Source organism: Vicugna pacos, chromosome 13 (assembly GCF_048564905.1).
Source record: "Vicugna pacos chromosome 13, VicPac4, whole genome shotgun sequence".
Classification (NCBI taxonomy): domain Eukaryota; kingdom Metazoa; phylum Chordata; class Mammalia; order Artiodactyla; family Camelidae; genus Vicugna; species Vicugna pacos.
In genome coordinates this window covers 57,669,411-57,688,308 of record NC_132999.1, presented here as the reverse complement: position 1 = coordinate 57,688,308, position 18,898 = coordinate 57,669,411, and the positions used below count along the sequence as shown (strand labels likewise).

At 50.7% G+C, this 18,898-nt stretch overlaps 1 protein-coding gene and 1 non-coding gene across 3 annotated transcripts in view; both read left to right on the top strand.

Annotated features, from left to right (window-relative positions):
* Positions 1–18,898, top strand: part of KAZN (kazrin, periplakin interacting protein) — a 993,570-nt gene that overhangs the window by 657,264 nt on the left and 317,408 nt on the right. The gene's annotated exons all lie outside the window — the stretch shown is intronic.
* TRNAA-AGC (transfer RNA alanine (anticodon AGC)) lies at positions 9,920–9,991 on the top strand. The gene has a single exon. It is a non-coding gene; the product is annotated as a tRNA-Ala (tRNA).

The window sequence follows — 18,898 nt, the reverse complement described above, 5'->3', positions numbered from 1 at the left end:
AGAAACTCTGGACTGGCCAACTCATGACTACAACTCCTTTCAGCTCCAAAATCCTATGAGTCTATTTCAGCCTGAAAGTGGCATTTGCAGTTGTTCATTTTTCTTTATTGTGCTAAAATATACATAACATAAACTTTAACCATTTTAACCGTTCTTCAGTGTACAGTTCAGTGCCGTGGAGCACATCCACAAGGTCACACACCACCGCTCTAACCTCCTCCAGAAGTTTTCTTCTCAAACTGAAATTCTGCCCCCCTTAAACACTGTCCCCTTTACTCCCTCCCCTTCGCCCTCAGTAACTACTGTTCTACTTTCTGTCTCTGGATTTTAACAACTCTAGATACTTCATAGAAGTGGAGTCATGCAATATTTGTCCTTTTTTTGACTGGCTTATTTCCCGTAGCATAACGTCTTTAAGGTTCATCCACATTGTAGCCTGTGTCAGAATTCCCTTCCTTTCTAATGCCAAGTAATAGTTCATGTGTGTATATACCACATTTTGTTGTTATGTATTTTTTAATGGAGAAAAAAAATTCATTTAAAAGGAGAGTTTTAAAAAAGGACGTACAATTACTCAGCCCTGAAACTCTATACATTTTTTTCCTTACTCACCCAGGATGTGTTTGGTTGTATATTAATGCTTATGATATGCCAGACCCAAGAGATCTCAAAATGCAGACAACTCATCACAAAGTGGATGTCACACTAGTTTGTGTCTTGGTTTCTATTGGAGTTTAGCTGATTTGCAATGTTGTGTTAAGCTTCCGGTGCACAGCATGGCGATTCAGTTAGGCGTATGTATGTGTTCTTTTTTGCGCTCTTTTCCATTATAGGTTATTACGTGATACTGAATGCCGTTCCCTGTGCTCTGCAGCAGGACCTTGTTTATCTCATGCCTGTTTTTATTATAAAAGATGAGATGTGTAGAGTGTGTCGGCATCGCCCCCATCAGCACCTGCTCTCTCTCACTTGAACTGGTTTCCCAGTAAGTCCATTAAAATCCTCTGTCCATCTCTTTCCCCAGAACTGCTCATACCTGAGTCTGAGAGGAAATCTCTTTGTTTATACTTCCCTTGGCTGTTTTAAAACCCTGTTTGTCACATGTGACATATACCGCAAGTTTCCAATCAGTTATGAGGGGAAGAGCCTGCGGAATGCACGACGGAAAATGTGAGCTGAAAGCCATGTGGACTCTGACTCCCGGCACCTTCGCAGGAACTGGAACTGCCAGTGTCTCATTGGTGGGAACGAACCTGAGCAACGCAGGCTAAGTTCGGTTGCCTGGGTGCTGCGTTGCTCCCCGCGTGCAAAGAAACACTGAAGGCCACAATGAAAACTCTAAACTCATATTTGACAGTCGTGGCCTGTCTCAAAGAAGATGCGTGGGTCGAACGCGCAAATTAGATTAAAGCAGAGATGTGATGCTGGTAAGATGTCTCACCCAGCTCATGCTGCCATTAGCCTTTCCTGGACCCTCCGAGGAGCACCTACCACGCTCTCCTTTCAGCCTCTGCTGTTTTCTGTGTGTTTCCATCACTGCAGCATCTGTGACATGGTGTCGCCGTGTAGAAAGCCCTCGGGAAATATTTGTCAAATAAATGTCTGAAGAATGAATGCCACTTATTCATTACCTCGGTGTTAACCTCACCAGACTCCTTCACCACGGAGGTTGTTTTATCTTCTCCCCAGCTCAGCGCACTATCTGGCACATAGTAGGTCTTCAGGAACAGTTCCCCAGGCTGAGTTAGGAATACGGCGCACGCCCTGTTGTCTCCTGGTTACTGGCGTGTGTGTGCTACCTCCTGCCCCCGCATCTTCCACATCCCCAAGGCAGTTCTTGTTTCTTGTTATTTATTATTCTTTGGGTTTCCTCGGCATCTGGCATGTAGTGGGTGCTCAATAAAACACACACACTAACTATAGAATAATTAGCAGGAATAATTTGAGCAGCAAGTCCATTTTCCTTACCCATTGGGGTATTTATATCTCTTCTGAAATGTGGTAAGAGTTGTACTCTGTCTGGAGCCCTGGCTACCCTGCTTCAGTCTAGAATAGAATGGGGACACCTGTTTGGGCCTCGTCTAAGCAGGTGATTGCATGGGTGTCGAGGAAGGCTTTGGTCCCGTTTCAGGCTCCTGGGAGCTTCTGTCATCTTTGCAAGACTTGACATGTTTCACTTTTGTTGAGTCTTTTAATGGACATCATAGACCCAGGAAGACCAACCTCTAGGTGCTGGTTTTGCAGGCTGGCCTCTTGGGAGTCGTGGGTGGAGAGGACTTGATTGTTGAGGTTGGACAGACTGAACTTGATCCCAGCTCTGCCACTTATCAGATCTTCCACCTTGAGGCCAAGCTGTTCCACCCTGGGAGCAAGCTCCAGTTTCAACCGTCTGCAAAACAAGGATGTAAATTGTATCCACCACAAAGTAATGCAAGGATTGGATGGTACACAGTTTGCTTTTGCTGCTGTAACAAATTACCATAAACTCAGTGGCTTAAAAAAAAACCCCACAAATTAATTCCGTTACAGTTCTGGAGCCTTGAAATCTGAAATGAGTCTTACGGGGCTAAACTCATGGTATCAACAGAGCCAGTCCCTTCTAGTGGCTGCAGGGGAGAATGTCTCCTCACCTTCTCTAGCTTCGGGAGGCTGCCGGTATTCCCTGGCTCATGGTCCCTCCCTCCACCCTCAAAGCCAGCATCTTCTCTTTCTGACTGCTTCCTCCAGCTCCTGTTGTCACCTGGCCTCTTCTCACTTCCCGGCCTCCCTCTTACAGGGACTCTCATGATTGGATTAAGTCTAGCTGGATTATCCAGAACCATCTCCCCCATCTCAAGGTCCTTCATTTAGTCACATCTGCAGAGTCCCTTTTACCACGCAAAGTAACCTACTCACAGGTTCTGGGGATTAGGACGAGGACATCTTTGGGGCTGTTACTCAGCCCACCCAGGTGGGGTTGTCTGCATGGTGACCTTCACGTGACTAAGTGCCACATTGCCCTGTGTTTTCCATGCCCAGAGCAAAGCTTACATAGGAGACTGTTACCATTTGAGTTCCCCCCAAAGCAAACTGAATCAAGGATTCAAGAGAAAATAGTTTATCTGAGAGGTGCTGGGGACACCAAAAAGGCTTCAGGGAAATAAGACACGGCAGGGATGGCAGCCGTGAAAGGTGAGCTTCCAAGCCAGGGACCACTGTGGGAGACAGGAGCTTAATGCCACTGGGGACGCTTGGGGAGACCATGTAGAACATGCCCGAGGGTTATCCAGCCGGACAGGTGAGGGGGCGGGGGTATTTATACACCAGCTCCCATCCGTCATGGGTGTGAGAATTGCCATCATTCTGTGGCACCTCTGGCCTGCTGTGCAGTTGGCAAAGTGAGCTCCAGCAGCGAGTGGTCCCTCAGGCAGAGAAGCGCAGGCAGTGGCAGCTGGAAGTCAGGCCGGGCTGCACCCACGTGCTGACCTGGGTGAGGGGACGTGGGCAGAGTGACCGGAGGCCCAGGCCTCCGAGTGCTCTCGGCCAGCAGGCCCCTCACCGCCCTGCCTGGCCACCTCTGCTTCCAGCCGTCGAGTTATTTGCTTGTTGAAAGCCACTTGGGGTTATTCCAAAGCCTGTTGATACTGGTTGTACAATTATTTAATGAAACTAAGGCAGAGGCTTGATAGGAGTAAGCAGTTTTCTAAAAACACTGTTCAGTTAGCTATGCAGTTAGATATGGTCAAGGCTCCTGTAGCGGAGGGTGGCAGGAGGGAAGAACCACATGTTCCGGAAGGGGTCGTGGTTTCTCCCTTTGAAGAAACCCAAGCTGGAAATCACAGAGGACGTGCTAGAGGTGTGGTGTGTGTGTTCCGTTCTCATTGCTCCATGAGGTAGGTGTTACTCCCATTTTATTGATTATGGGTGGAGGAACTGAGGCCCGGATGCCCCCGGGCCCTGCAGTTAGTGAGCAGTGGAACTTGAAGGTGCGGGCCTGCCTCTCTCTGCCCCGCACTCCCTCCCGTCCACCTCAGTCTGCCCCTCCTGGAGGCCGTGCCCGAATTCCCAAGCACGCTCACCTCAGTCTGCCCCATTTCCCGCAGCTGACACCGTCCCGCGTTGCTGGGAGGGGCTCTAGGCAGACTATGGGATCCCTTCTCCGCCCCAGCGTGGAGCTTCCTTCATGGAAAAAGAGGAGTAATCTCTTCAACCTTTTCTTAACTTCTTTTGACATTGATGAACTTCCACTGCTTCTTAATAGACCGTGGGAACACCCCGAAAATCATAGCAAAGTCAGCCTCACCCTCACCCTCTTCCCACCCCAGACGACCGGGAAACTATTCTGGGTGGTCTGTCTCTGCTTTGCCCGATATCAGGGTGTCGCAGGAGACCTGGAGGGAAGGCCCTGGCCCTGGCCTTGGCTTTTCAGAGCCCTCTAGGTCTGGGACCCTGACGGCAGCAGCAGTGAACCTCCATGCAGAACCTCGTTCCTGGGGTCTGGGGCCCCTAGGCTTCCATTCTGGCCGTGAGCTCCCGACCCTAGGCTCCGCCTGGAATTCTGTTTGTGGGGACGAGGGAGAAGCTTCCACTGAGGCAGAGCTTGTCAAGCAGGCTGTCAGCACCCGCGGCTGGCTGGGCCTCTTCTTGCATTGTAGGTGGAACCCCCAGCAGAGGTGTCTCGGGAGCAGGACTGCCCCAGGAGAACTAGTTTGATAAGAGGTACCTGGAGACCTGTCAGTGGTCACGTGCAGTGTGTGTCCTGCTGCTCCAATTAGGCAGTTCCTGTCCTCCGAGTGGAAAATCGATCAACTTCCACTGCGGTTACCAGCCTCCAGAGTAGCCTTCCTTATTTTTCACTGAGGTTTGATTGGCTGGTTTTTAAAGGAAATACCAGCTGGCTAGTTGACTGGTGTGGTGATTCCTTCAGTGTCAGAATGGCAGCCTTTTAGGAGGCTGGGTCGGGGCGGGCACGGACCACGTCCACGTGACAGTTATCGAGTGCCCGAGGTGGTGGGGTCTTGGGGTAGGCACTCGGAGCCTGGAGCTGGGACGTAACCCTTTGCTGGACAAGAGAGATGAGTCCCCAGGTCCGTGGTGAGTGCTGTGAGGGAAGGAACTACAGCCCAGAGTGTGGACGGCTCCTCCAGCTTGGGTGTGGGATGCGGGCACAGCAGTGGATACCCGCCGGCGGTGACGTGTGAGCTGAGTTGGGAAGGGTGAGCCTGGACTAGCCAAGTGGAGAAGACAAAGGATTTTCTAGGCGGCCTGGGCAAAAGCAGAGAGGCCAGAACAAAATGGTGCAGGAGAAAGTTTGAGGAGTTCGCTGTGGCCGGGGTGTAGGATGGAAGTGGGGGAGGATCAGTCTGGAGATGCAGACACATTCCAGCCAGTGGGGCCTTTGGATCTCGCCAAGAAGCTGGGGTTTGACCCTGGAAGGAGTCACTAGCTGGATCTGCTTTTTGACGGCATGGAACTCAGCTGCAAATAGGAGGCAAGGGACCTGTATGATTTATCTGTGCAATAATGAGTCATATTTTAGGAGTTTTCTATGCATTTTCATGGGGCTTAAGATGATCGGCAAATTCTGCTCTTCAGTTTTAATTATACCAACCCAAGAGGCAAGAATTATTCTGTCCATTTTCAACGTGGAGACTGGCGTCTGGGCACTGGCCCTGGACCATCGACTAGCGCCGGACTTCCTCAGCGCCCCGCTCTGCCTGGGGCGCAGGGACGTGACGTCCTGCCACTGATGCTGGAACACACCGACCCGGCCTGGTTCTGCCCACATTCACGTCTCTTCTCCTTGACTCCTTTGCTCTTACTATGTCCTTCCCTCCCGCCTGCTTTCGCCGGTCTTCCTACCCAGCCTCTGGCACCAAAGAGACAGGCTCACAGACACACCCATCTTTAAGCAGTGTTCTTTCTAGCTGGTCAGGCCGGGGGAGAGCGCTAGACTGGGTCTGGTTCCAGCCCTGCCACCCTGGGCACTTTCCCTCCCTGGGCCTGTGTCATCGTTTCTGACAAGAGAGTGCTGAACTAGACAGACTCCCAAGTTCTTCAGGGTTTGCACGTCCTGCTCACCGCCGGGCCGCTCCGTACCAGGCACAGAGCCGCACTTGGTGTGGACTGTAGAATGAATGCGTGAACAGCCTGTCACGTGCCAGGTGGCGTCGGCCTCTGGGCAGACACCAAGGAGAATAAAATGAGGCCCCTGCCCTTCAGCCTCCAGTGGTAGGAGTCGATGTGGAAGTGAGTAATTAGAATATGGTCCAAGCAGGTGTGGCACGCAGGGAAGTGGAGAATCCTGGGCAGCTGGAGGGCCGTTCCGTGGCATTCTTTGGTTCCGTTTCATCTCAAGGGAGGGATCTTGGCAAAAGAAGGAAACCCACCAGGATTGCCCACAGTGGGAACGTCGCCAGAGATACCAAATATTCAAGTGTCTGTCATCTCCCAGTTCACGGATGCAGTCACTTGTTATTCTCGATGCGGAGAGTGGCACAGATCACGCACATTACGTGTCCCTTTTCCCAACTGAGATGACAGATTTGGGCAAGGAAATTTTTTGTCCGAAAAAAAGTCAAGTCTACGTCAATTAAATCTCTTTTTTTTTTTAAGTGCCAATAAGAGTTTTATAGGTAATTCCTTGCTGAGTCTTGTGTATCAGATTTCGGAAAATTTGCAACTGGAGAGCCGCCCAGGACCTGGCCTGGCACGTGATTCGCATCCAGGGGGACCGAGAGCCCCTCTCCCACCCACTCCTGGTGGTACGAGCCTCTTCCATGAGCTCACATCTCGGACGAAGTTTGGGTGAAGCTGCTGGAGGAAACCTTTGGCCCAGCAAACGTTTGCCGTCGGAGTGCGTGCATTTGAAGTGGTCGGGGATTACAGACAGTTGATAGATGAACCATGAGAGGGCAGCTCTGCCTGGATTACTCCTCAGCAGGACCCTATCAACCCTGCTGGAAGGATCAGGAGTTACTTTCCCAGTGAAAATCTAAAATGGCCAAGAGGAAAAAGAATCCTGCAGCCTGGAGCCCAGAGCATCATCCAAATCCGCTTTACCAGATGGCCAAGGAGCTGCAAATCCAGAAGAGCAACGCCTTCGGGGCTGGTTAGACCCTGGCAGGGATGCACTAAAGCTTCGGTTCACAAAGTTCATCTTGCCCAGGGGCAGAGGGCATGGAGAGCCCCTCGGATGGCAGGGGACCCGCCGAGACCAGCTAGTGGGAAACAAATGCTCCATGCAAAGCCAGGCGCGTGTGGCACAGGACATTCGTTCTCGGGGTTGCTCTCATTAAACGGAATGAAACGGAGTGGAAGTGCCTGCGGTGCCTCCCACTTCTCTCTGGGAAGCAGACTTGCTGGATGGTGGAGGCTTCCGCATCAGAGCTGATGACAAAAGTCCGTTTGCAAAGCAGGGGGTGGATTCTGGAGACCCTGCTCCGTGGCGGCAGGGACCTCCCTTTCTGGCCAAAGCAACCCGCTGCGTGACACCATCACTTCCTGCCGTGGGGTAACTGGCTGCCGTCTGTGAGCCGGTGAGGACCGGCTGCACCTTCATCCTGGAGGCCGTCAAATGAGGCAGCTTCAGCCTCCGTCATGAATTATGCATCTTGGGTCTGCTGGATTGTTTCTTTGTCTTCCCTTCTCAAGTGCTTGTGTTATAAAAACATATACTTGGTGCAGTCCCACGTGGCAATGAACCTGAGGCGGTGGGTTGTCTTTTAACGTGGAAGCCCAGGATTTAAAGGGGCCACGAGGCGGAGGTAGACGGCAGGGAGAGAGGAGGTGCCCCATGTTCAGGTGATCGTGCTGGAGGCCAAGGGGGCGCTCCCCAAGGCCTGGCTGAAATGGGGCATCACGGACGAACTCCTCCCTGTCACCAGTCGGCCCCAGTGACCGGCCGGGGGTGACAGCAGGCCCTGGAGATGTCAGAGGGTTTTCCTTCACACCCTTTGTCCTTTTCCAGTTCTTTCACATCAAAAAGAGGAAAGTCACACTCAGGTTCAGGCCGGAGCCATTCACCAGGAAGGAAGGCTGCTTCCCAAACAAACCCAAAGCCCTTTCTTAGCGGGAGGGTTTTGCTTTTATTCAGACTCCCGTTGCATGCCAGCCACAAAACCTCCTTAACAACTTCCCTGAGACAAGATTCAAGTATCCGTAATTCATTCAAGATGGCAGACTCCGGAGGCCACACTGTGGTTTATCTTATTTTTGTATAATTACGCCCCCCCACACACACAGGGTGTGCGCAGTGATTTACAGAGATGCTGGGACACCTGGTTATTACTCCTCACTCCTGATCCATTATTTTTCTTCCTAACTTTGCAGGCTCATTTGCCGGATAAGGCCATTTAGAAAACAAATGCATATTTTAATAGCTAATATTGAATTTACATTTATATCTCAGGTGTATAGGGATAATAATGTGGCAATTAAAGGCAGATATATAATTTTTAGTCATGGCTAGGGATTACTCTGCTGACAGAACAAGTGCTGACTTAGATATTTAACAGAATGTTCCATTTTTTAGAGCTTTGGAGATTTTGGACTATTGACAGATGGTTCAGTACCTTCACATTTCAGGTGGGAAAAAAAGCTCCCCTGATTTTGCACTTTACGTCTGAGTGTCTCAGAAATATGTGGCCAGTTCATTAAATACACTCACAATGTGTTGATAAGGGCACCAAGCAGGATACATGCTATGTACATGTCTAATATATATGTCATATATAATTATATAAGATGTATACTGTAATCCCTTGTGTGTGTGTGCACAGACATATAAACTATACAAATGTATGTAGGCAGACACATAATATGTATTTGTATAGTTTATGAGTACTGTGTGTGTGTGTGTATAGTAAATTTATGCACGTGGTGTGTGTGTGGTGTGTGTGTGTGTTCATTCTTCCAGACATCTTGCAGTGCGTACATGGAGGAGTAAGTAACAAAGTATTAACAGCTTAACGCTGGGCTTGTGGGTTTTGCTGTCTCCATGTTTAAGCATAATTGTTTCTTCTCTTTATGGAGAGTCCACCGTGAGATGGGCGCGGTGGGGAGAAAACACTTGATCCAGACCCACGTGAGTAGGTCCTAAAGCCACCCTAGTTTATCTTCGTCGGCTCCTTATTCAGTCTTGACATCCGTTTGACCAGTTTGGGTCTCATCAAAGCTCTTAAAAGGGAATGGAGATACCTGTGTGCTTAGGTCACTAGGTAGCGACCCTTGACTTTGACTTTGGTGTCTGAAAGCTGCGTGTGGAGGTGGGAGGCTAAGTGGGGACTGTCTCCCCTCCCCGAAGGGCAGTGGCACTTGGACAGGACAGAAGAGCTATCGACCCTGTCACCTCCTTCCTATCGGCCACACCTAGTTCAACAACTCCAAGAGGCAAACTTGAAGTCCATCTTGGCAGTTGTTATTTAGATCTGACACCCAAAGCACAGGCGACAAAAACAGAAATAAACAAGTGGGACCACATCAAACTAAGAAGCTTCTGCACAGCGAAGGGAACAGCCAACAAAATGAAAAGGCCGCCTGCAGGAGGGGAGGACATGTTTGCATATATCTGATTAGGGATTAATATCCAAATATCCAAAATAATAAAGGAACCCATACAACTCAATAATAAAAAAATTAAATAACCCTCTTAGAAATTGGACAAAGTATTCGAATAGACAGTTTTCCAAAAAAGACACGCAAGTGGCCAACAGGTACATGAAAGATGGTTGACACCACTAATCGGGGAAATGCAAATCACAAACCTCAGTGAGGTGTCACCTCACACCTGTTAGGATGACTGTTCTCAAAAAGTCAAAAGATAAGTGTAGGCAAGGATATGGAGAAAAGAGGACATCTGTATACTGCTGGTGGGAATGTGAATTGGTGCAGCCACTATGGAAAACAGTACAGAGGTTCCTCAAAAGATTAAAAATAGGGGGGTGGTGTAGCTCAGTGGTAGAGCACATGCTTAGCATGCATGAGGTCCTGGGTTCAATCCCCAGTACCTCCATTAAAATAAAATTAAAAATAGAACTGCCATATTATCCAGCAACCCTTCTTTTGGGTACATATCTGAAGGAAATAAAATCAGTATCTGGGAAAGATGCTTGCACACTCAGGTTCATCCCAGCATTTTTCACAGTAGCCAAGATAGGGAAACAGCCTAAGTGTCAGCCGACAGCTGAATAAAGAAGATGTGGCATATATGTACACAATGGAATATTATTCACCCTTGAAAAGGAAGGAAATCCTGCCATTTCTGACAACATGGCTGAACCTGGAGGACATCCTGCCACGTGAAATAAGCCAGAGGGAGATAAATACCATGTGGTATCACCTGTATGTCAGGGAGAGGGGGCAACATGGAATTTACAGTAACAGAGGGTGGACCAGGGACTGGGGGCAGGAGGAAATGGGCTGATGTTGCTCAAAGGGTACAAACTTTCAGTTCTAAGGTGAATACATGCTGGAGCCCTAATGTGCAGCGTGGTGACTAGTGGTAATACTCGAGAGTTGCTAGGAGAGTAATCTCAAGTGTCTTTACCATAAAAAAAAAAAAAAGGAGCTATGAGGTGAAGGATATGTCAATTAGCTTGATTGTGGTAATCATTTCAGACTGATGTATATATCAGATCATTACATTGTACACCTTAAATAGCTACAATTTTTATTTGTCAATCATACCTCAACAAAGCCGGGGGAACCCCACCTTCTAAGTGAGGGAGGCGTTGTTCCTCCCGGCAACAGGATGGGAAGAATTCATCATTTCTTCTCCCCAGGAAGCGAGGAAGCCACACTGTTCTCAGTCTAGAAGTCCAGATTGCAAACCGCTACTCACTCAGCAGACTGCGTGGGGAACCATCACCTCTGGGTCCCATCTGTGTGTTGGAGTTGTAACTCTAAGGCGTGTCCTAATGCTAGAGAACGAAACTCTTAAATCTTTAGGTGCTGGACTTGTTGTCCTGTTATTTTAACCTGAACTTGGACAGCAAAACAGACTCACAGGGCTGTTCCTGCCTGAGTGTAGGGTCCAACTGCTCCTGGCTTAGAAGCCTCCGTTGTCTTTGTTTAAACAACCTGCTCCATCCCCCTTACCTTGACTTTCCCTCTCCCCGCATAAATCTGTCTGCATGTGGGACGTGTGGCAAGATTCAGTTCTGCCATGCTTGTCACTTGGCGTTCAGCGGAGTCTGCAATTGTCACTTTATTTTTGGAGGCACCTTATTTTTCTTGAGTGTTTAGAGACAAGTCCAGGAGTATGTTCCAAGAAAGGGACGAGATATTTATTTCTGGATTCAGTGTGTTGAGTTGTGCTTGGTGTCCAGGCGCTGAGCTTGGTGTCTGGGCGCTGAGCTTGGGCCCCGAGCTTGGGCCCCTTTAGAAAGGCCCAACTGGAGAATCGTGCTGATGTGTGGAGGGCCCCAGAGAGCCTGACCCGTGCTGCGATGGTGATGGTCTGCACTTAATGGAGAAGACTTAAAATTTAGCATGCAGGCTAAGCATGAGTTTAACTCCAGGCAGCAGTGTGGTTTTAGCTCCAAGCTAGGAGGAGATGGGCTATTAATCCTTTTGACATTCCCTTTGAACAGCATCATATTTCAGTCCTGTTAAGCTGTGGAGCCATTGTTCATCGGTCTCCCTCCAGAAGCAGGACCTCTGTTGTGCCGACACTGCAAAAACACTGCCCAGCTCTGTGCCTTTAAGATGACAGTTGGCTTGAACCTGCGAGCTGACCCCCTCCGCCTCCACGGCTCAGAGGTAAACTCCGGCAGCTCCCAGCTGCCTCTGCTCGCCCATCTGTCACTGACCAAGCAAGGGGTCAGCGGGCCTGGTGCCCTTTCGTTGGAATGTTGAGACAAGAAAGAAGAAAAAGCGCATCTGGAACATAGAAAAAGGGGAAGGAGGGAGTGGTCAGGCGTGCTGAAGAATCCAGAATTCCACCTGTGACTGTCCCCATGCCTTCACCCTTCCTGTTGTGATCTCCCCAGCTGAAATGTTCGTTCATTTGTTCAGTCTTTCAACAGACATCTGTTGAGCATCTCCCAAGTGCACTGTGCTCGGTGCCACATGCACAGGGATGAGCACAGCAGGTGAGGCCCGAGCCCTGGTCGACCGACCATCTAGGAGTGGGATGGACGTTGGCCAGAGTGTTCAACAGAGTCTGCAATTGTCACTTTATTTTTGGAGGCACCTTATTTTTCTTGAGTGTTTACAGAGACAAGTTGGGAAGTGTTGAGAGTGGAGGATTTGGAGATCGATTGTCTGGGCTCTGTAGCCTGACTCTGCCACTTATTGGCTGTACAAATAGGGGGAAACCCCTTCACTTCCTTGAGCCTCGGTTTCCTCATCTGTAAAATGGGGTGCCTATCTTACAGGATAGGTCTAAATAAGACATGGCCAATAACACACTTTGGAAGCAGCAGTATTTGGTGCTTTGTAACAACAATGATCTTGTAAATTGTATTCTAAAGGGGCAAGTCAAGGTGCGAGAGGAACATTTTGCACTGAATGAAATTTGCCTTATTCTCGGACATCAGGGAAGGCGTCTCTGACAGTGGGACATTTAATCGGGGAATTGGAAGTGACTCCCACCCGTTCTCTTTCTCTGAGAGTTTAGCCCTCATGCGAGTGTTCACTGTCACCCAAGTCTGGGCTTCAGTGGATCTCTGTCTTCTCTCCCTTTAGATGAGAAGGTCTTCGTGGGCAGGGAGTGTGCCGTGTACATCTTTCTAGCACTTTTTGCTGCAATGAAAGTATCATATTGCTTTGCCCTTCATTCAATGGTCAGATAAGTGAGTGACTGATCTGTACCCACATCCAGATGCTGGAAGATTTGAAGATTTGAGTCTGTTACAGTGTGGTCTTGGGGACAGCTGGCCTCACAGATGTGCAAGGTTCCCCTTATCACATCATTTTATAGTTGTCCAGTGAGGGGCCAAGGGGCAGAACCCCACCCTTTTGTCCTGTCAGCAGGATGATCACTCCCCCACAGGCTGCCCTCTGCCCAGGAGATTAAGGGAATTACAGGATAGGAGTGCAGGGAGCAGGGGCCCCAGGAAGCTGTGGGATGCCTCCTCGTCCCCGGCCTCTGCCCCCTTCTTGTGCATCACTCACTCCATGGCCGTAGCTTTTAGGGACGCTGTAACTCCCCCTCATAACTAGGATGCACGCACCTCAACTTACACAAGAGGTGTGATCCTGAAGTTTTGTTTATAACTTGCTTGTTTTGGTGAATATAGTAAAAACACAAAAACAAACAAAAAAAAAACCCAGCAACAACAACAAGAAGAACAAAAAACTCTTCCAAGAGACATGTTAAGCCACAGCATTATACATAATTCAGTTTTCCTTTAGCTAGTAAATTCATTTTGCATGAACAGTATTTTTAATTTTCACCCATTGCTGAGCTAGCTCCGGCCATGTGAGTCTAAGATTACCCCAGAAGGCTCTGACGACCATTCCATCATCTCCTTCCTCCTGGTCTCCGTGTCTGAGCCCTTTATCCCTTCTAGAAGCATCGCTGAGCATTCCCGCGTGTGCCAGACCCTGCGCTCATGAAAGCAGGGAGAACGTGACTAAAGCAGCATTTATCTCTAGGGAGTTCACAGTCATAAATAGGAAATTATTACAGAGTGTGCGAAAGGATTTGTACAGGGAGTTAGCGGGACCACCAGCCTGGGAGCATCAGGGAAAGGATGCAGACTTTCTAGACAGATGAGACAGCCTGAGCCTGGCAGAAGGTGGGACACCGTGAGATATAAGTGGGTTAATGCTGCAGAGCTTGAAGGGGTAAACAGGAGGCGCATGGCTGAGCCAGGTCCTGGGGGTCTTACCCATCCTGCGAGGGCAGCGGGCAGGAAGATGCCGTGAACAGAGCCGGGCGGGTGAGGAGTTTGGGCACAATCGCAGTGCCTCCTGGCCACTGCATCCTCTTGGGGGTGCTTTTGCCATTTGTTTTTGCCAGTGGTTCTCAAATTTGAGTGTGCTTCAGAGGCATCTGGAGGGGCTGGTGAAACCCAGATGGCCGAGTCCCACCCGCAGAGTTTCTGATCCCGCAGGCCTGGGGTGGGACTGAGAATCTGCGTCTCTAATGAGCTCCTGGGTGAGACTGACCCTGCTGGCCCAGGGGCCGTCCTCTGAGAACCACGGCTCGGGCATTTATAAGGTCCGCCAGGGGAAGTGGCGGCCCCTGGAGCCCACAGGGGAGGAGGAGGAGGCTGGGAAATCGTGGCCAGGAGCCAAGTCAGTGCAGCTGCCCGCAGACCTGGGGCTCACGCTTTTGGTTCCAGGCGATACTTCCCAGGATTCCTCTGACTCGTCTTGGCTACAGTTGTGTTCAGGAAAGAACCACCTCCTTTTCGTAACTGTACACAGTTGGCTGCATCTGGAACATAACCACTTCCCTTTTTATTTTTAATCATCTCTGATCTCTCGGAGAGTAAATACTGCGCCTTGAAGCCTGTTGTCTCACTGACTTACGGTCTCCTCTCTCTCGGCCTTCTGGTCACCTTAGGATGCATCATCCTAACACAGCAGCTTCACAGCCGAAAGCCACCCCCAACCCCAGTCCTTCCTCCCACCCTCGAATTTAATGATGCGTCAGATACTTCCGCCCACTGAAAGTGTCGGTGTGTAGGAGCTCGGAGACAAAACTGTTTTTGACAAAGGGAAGCCCTGCTCAAAACTCTGAAATGCTGAGCTTTCCTCTTTTGAGATCGTGATCTCGGGGGCCCAGCAAGGCTGCCCCAAGACGGGGCCTCTGGACTGGGCCACTGTCGCCTACTTGCCTTCCCTTCCACCCCTCCCGGCTCCTCTCACACCCTGTTCTACTGTGGTTCTTGCCAGAGAACCCGGCAGAGAGGCTGTACCCAGAGCACAGAGCCATCGGGAAAAGTAGAGAAATAGGGGTCAACAAGGTGGAGCAACCAGAGAAGCCCAGCCCCCCATCTCTGGAGTGTGAGGCAAGGCTTTGCCTGTGTCTTTGCTTCTCCGAGATCCTCCCCGAAGACCGTTGAGAGTCTCCTGGGTCATGGCTCCTGACGCCCATGGGACAGCTGGGAATCTCAGCCAGCAAGATCGGGCCCATTTCTCATACACATTTTTCCTGTAGCACATTCAGCTCCAGCTTCGGCTTCCAGCCTCACTTAGCCAAGGTGGTGTGGAAAGGTGCCAGCACTCAGTTCAGGTGGGGGTGGGGAGGCGTTGAAAGCGCCGAGGGTGGGGCCAGGGTGGGGGAGGGGGCGGGCATCTGCTCCTGACGTCATCTGTGCACCCAGACATCTGCCGGGCCCTCCGCCATCCCATCTGGTCTCTGGTCGCGAGGCACCCCGCTGCTTCTGAGCTGCCCTCCGGGGCCGGAGACTTGCTGCGCCGAGGCTGCTCCCATTGCAGATGGACGGAATGCCACCGCCCCACCCCGGGGCTCCAGCAAGCTCATCTCTCAGGGCCCGGCCCAAATGCCGTCTTCTCCACAAAGGGATCCAGGGCTCCCCCGGGGAATTCTTCTTTAGTGCTTGGGAGAACGTCTGTCGGTGACAGCCCCTCGCGTGAGCCGCCCCCGTCAGAATCCACCCGATGTGTCTGCCTCTGTCTTACCCCCTGTTCACAGAACGCAGCGTGGGGGCCTGGCGAACGAGGGGGACGGCAGCGCTGGCTAACACGCCTGGAGCTGGCAAACCCCAGTCCTGACGGGAAACAGGAGACAAGCCCATCTGTCTCCCCCTGAGCCCCCCTGAGAAGACGGGTCAGAACGTTTGGATTGAGGAGGACATACCTGGAGAGGAAGCTCCAGCAAATGGCTCTTGGATGTCCCCCAACAGGACAGACGTGGAACCCCAGCCCCCGCGGAAGTCCCTGACTGAAGTTCTAGGTCGTGAAATCCTTGGTGGGCAATAGGAGAGGACGGTTAGCTGACCTCTGGGAGAGCCGTCCTTGGTGGTGCACTTAGAAGGCAAGGATGACCCTGCAGATCTCAGATTGGTCCCAGGAAGATCGGGGATGCTCTTGGACCCCTGCCTTAAAGGCTCTCTCTTTTGGGGGGAGCATTTGCCCCTCTGAAGCCCTCCTGAGTAAACTCAAGGCTTGGAAGGGCTTATTGTCACGCCTGTGTCCATTTCAACAAATATGCATTGAGACCTGTGCTAGGCGGGGGCAGTACAAGGGAGAAAAACAGGCTGGTGGCTGCTCTCTAGAGCCTAGTGGGTAAAGGTGTGACTTCCAAAAACTTAGCAGCCAATAGATAACCCAGCTGTAGGTTGTGAAGGCTATGACAATAAAAACAAGCAGCGTGAGGGAGAGGGGGAAGGACAGGAAGGGTTGTTTGCATGGGGCAGTGGCAGAGGTTTCCTGGGAGAAGTATCATTGGAGCTGAACTGAATGACAAGAGGGAGCCAGCCAGCAGTGTGCTGGTAAATGCTTAGCAATCTTCTCTTAAAAAACAAAAAAAAAGAGCACTGATTTGTAATTCGACAATTTCCATGGTATAATAACACCCCCCATGGCTGATTTCAAGCTGAAGTCCTGAAGAGATGTGCACAGTTGGCTCTTGTGAGCTGATGGTTGCCGCACAGCTCTCCTGAAGTGAGCCATGCAAAGATCTGGAGAATAAGCAGTGCAGGCAGAGGAAATAGCAAGTGCAAAGGCCCTGGGGCAGGAAGAAGAATGGTGTGTTCAAGGACCAGAAAGGTCAGTGTGGCCCGGGGGAGGGAGGTTTATGCTGGAAAGGGGCCAGATCACATAGGGCCTTGTGGGCCCCAAGAAGGAATTACAGTTGTCAGAAGCCTTTGAAAACCATACATGGCAATGCCAGTTTCTGAGGTGGTGCTGCCGGCAGCATCACTGACAACAGCCACTGCGGTCCCAGAGCGTGCCGAGGACTGGAAGGACTTGCCCAGGTCATTGTTGATAAAATAGTTGAGACTGTGCTCATGGCCTCGGGTCATTTTCTTTCCTCCCAGTGTCTGAGGGAGGTGTCTGTTTACTACTTAAAAGGATGAAGTATTTCAACTGAAAAAAAAATATTGTCCTGACAAATGTGTCCGCACACCCACCTCCGCTTGCAGATGTCACCGGGATGGAAATTGAGCACGTGCGTCTGGCTCAATTCTGGAAGAGCATCATTGCGACTCAGCAGGGGCAGCGAGATGGCAGGGAGGACTCCACCAGGCGGCCTCCTCGCACCTGTTTGGGCCCTATTTTAAGAGTCCTGGTCGGGGGGCCAGGAAGGAACCAGTGAGCAGGCAATGAGCAGTAATTAGCTCTTGGCAAGGCACCGCCCCCTCCACCGCTGCCCACCCCCTCCCAGAGGGGTCCAGATCCGTGTTGGGGGCATTTTCTTGATGGTTCCGTCTCCCGTCCCGCTTTCCACGGGAAGCCTCCGCCAGCTTAGAGGGGCGGGGCAACAGGAGGGGGGCTTCAAAGAGAAATCTGTTCCAGTGGAGAAGCCAGAGGAGATTTCAATTAAGGCTGCTTATTTATTTATTGGACTTTTCAAATAGACGTGCCCCCCCCAGGCCCTCTGGGCATGGGGATATAATTTAAAGCATGTATCATTAGTATAATTTTTAAAAAGCAGAGAAGTAACCTCCAGGCGCTCTCTACCAGGAGCCACCCTCGGACGAGAGGCTGTAGGAAGGAGAAGGTGGCTCCCGTGCCCTCCCCTCGACCCATCCATCTCATGACGGCTCTGTTTCCTTCCTCGCTGTCCCTCCACCTGCCCCCTTTTCCCCGCATCTTAGCATCCCTGTCTCCCGATGTCGGGTGCCCTGGGTGTGTCTCCCCGCCGTCCTCGCTGGACTGCAGGCCCCCGACCCCCACTCTTTTTTATGCTGCAGCACATCCCAGCCTCTGGTCGATTTTCCCATATGAACAGACGGGTCTGCTGTCTGGTTATTCATCACCGGCGTGCAAAGTACAAGACCTCGGAGGAAGCGAAGCAGTGAGGCTGGCGGAGGAGGGGCTGTGTCCTTTGTGTATGTGGCATTTCTCTTTAGGTCCTAAATTTGGTGTTTTTAAAAGGTTCTAAGGCCTACGCAGCTCAGGAGGTTGGGGGAGAAACCTACTTCTTGGGGTGGGGTGGGGGCGCCTGAACTTAGAAAACGGGTAGAGGGTGCTCACAGGTTTCCAGGATGCCCTGAAATCATTCACAAAGTTTTGAGTGTTGATGTTTTTCATGGAGCCGTTTGGCAGCATCCATCACGTTCTCAAGGGGTTTTATGGGTTTGATGGTTTTATGCCTCCCAAAGGGTTAAGAATAAAAATATCAAGAGGTACAGATGCCTGCCCCCAGCTGACCAGACAAGATGAAGACACACAGACATTTGCACATGAGTGCAGGAGCTTCATACCCTCCCCATGAAATCCCGTCCCAAACCCTGATTTGTTTGTCTCGGGGCTGGAGGTGGGAAGGTGTGTGTGTGTGGCGGGTGAGGCCCGACCTCTTCACTTCCCAGTCTTCGGTCTTGTGTCTTGTACTCCTTGCTTTTTGAGCATCCATCCCCTGGCAACAAACCATTTTAATTAAAATGTGAAATGGCCCCTCTTGATGGGCTCCGTTGAGGTGTTTACCCTGTGCTTTTGGTCTGTACCCTCCTTCTGGCCACAATTTCATTTCTTACCCAAGAGTCAGAAAAACTGGAATTTACACCTAAAATCCTTCACCCACTTATCCCTCCCCCAGCCCCCGACACACACTTAAAACTTTGTTTGGCAGTTTTTTTGCTCACTGTGTTCTAGATACCGACTGTGCTAAGGGAGCAACCTTATTCCAGATAAGGACTATTATGATTCCCACTTTACAGATGAGGAAACTGAGGCTCTGAGCGGTTAAGGTATTTTCCCAAGGTCATACAGTGTGTAAATAGCAGCACAAGTATTTGAACTCAAGTGTATGCTGGGGTCCTTGAGGTTATACCTGAAA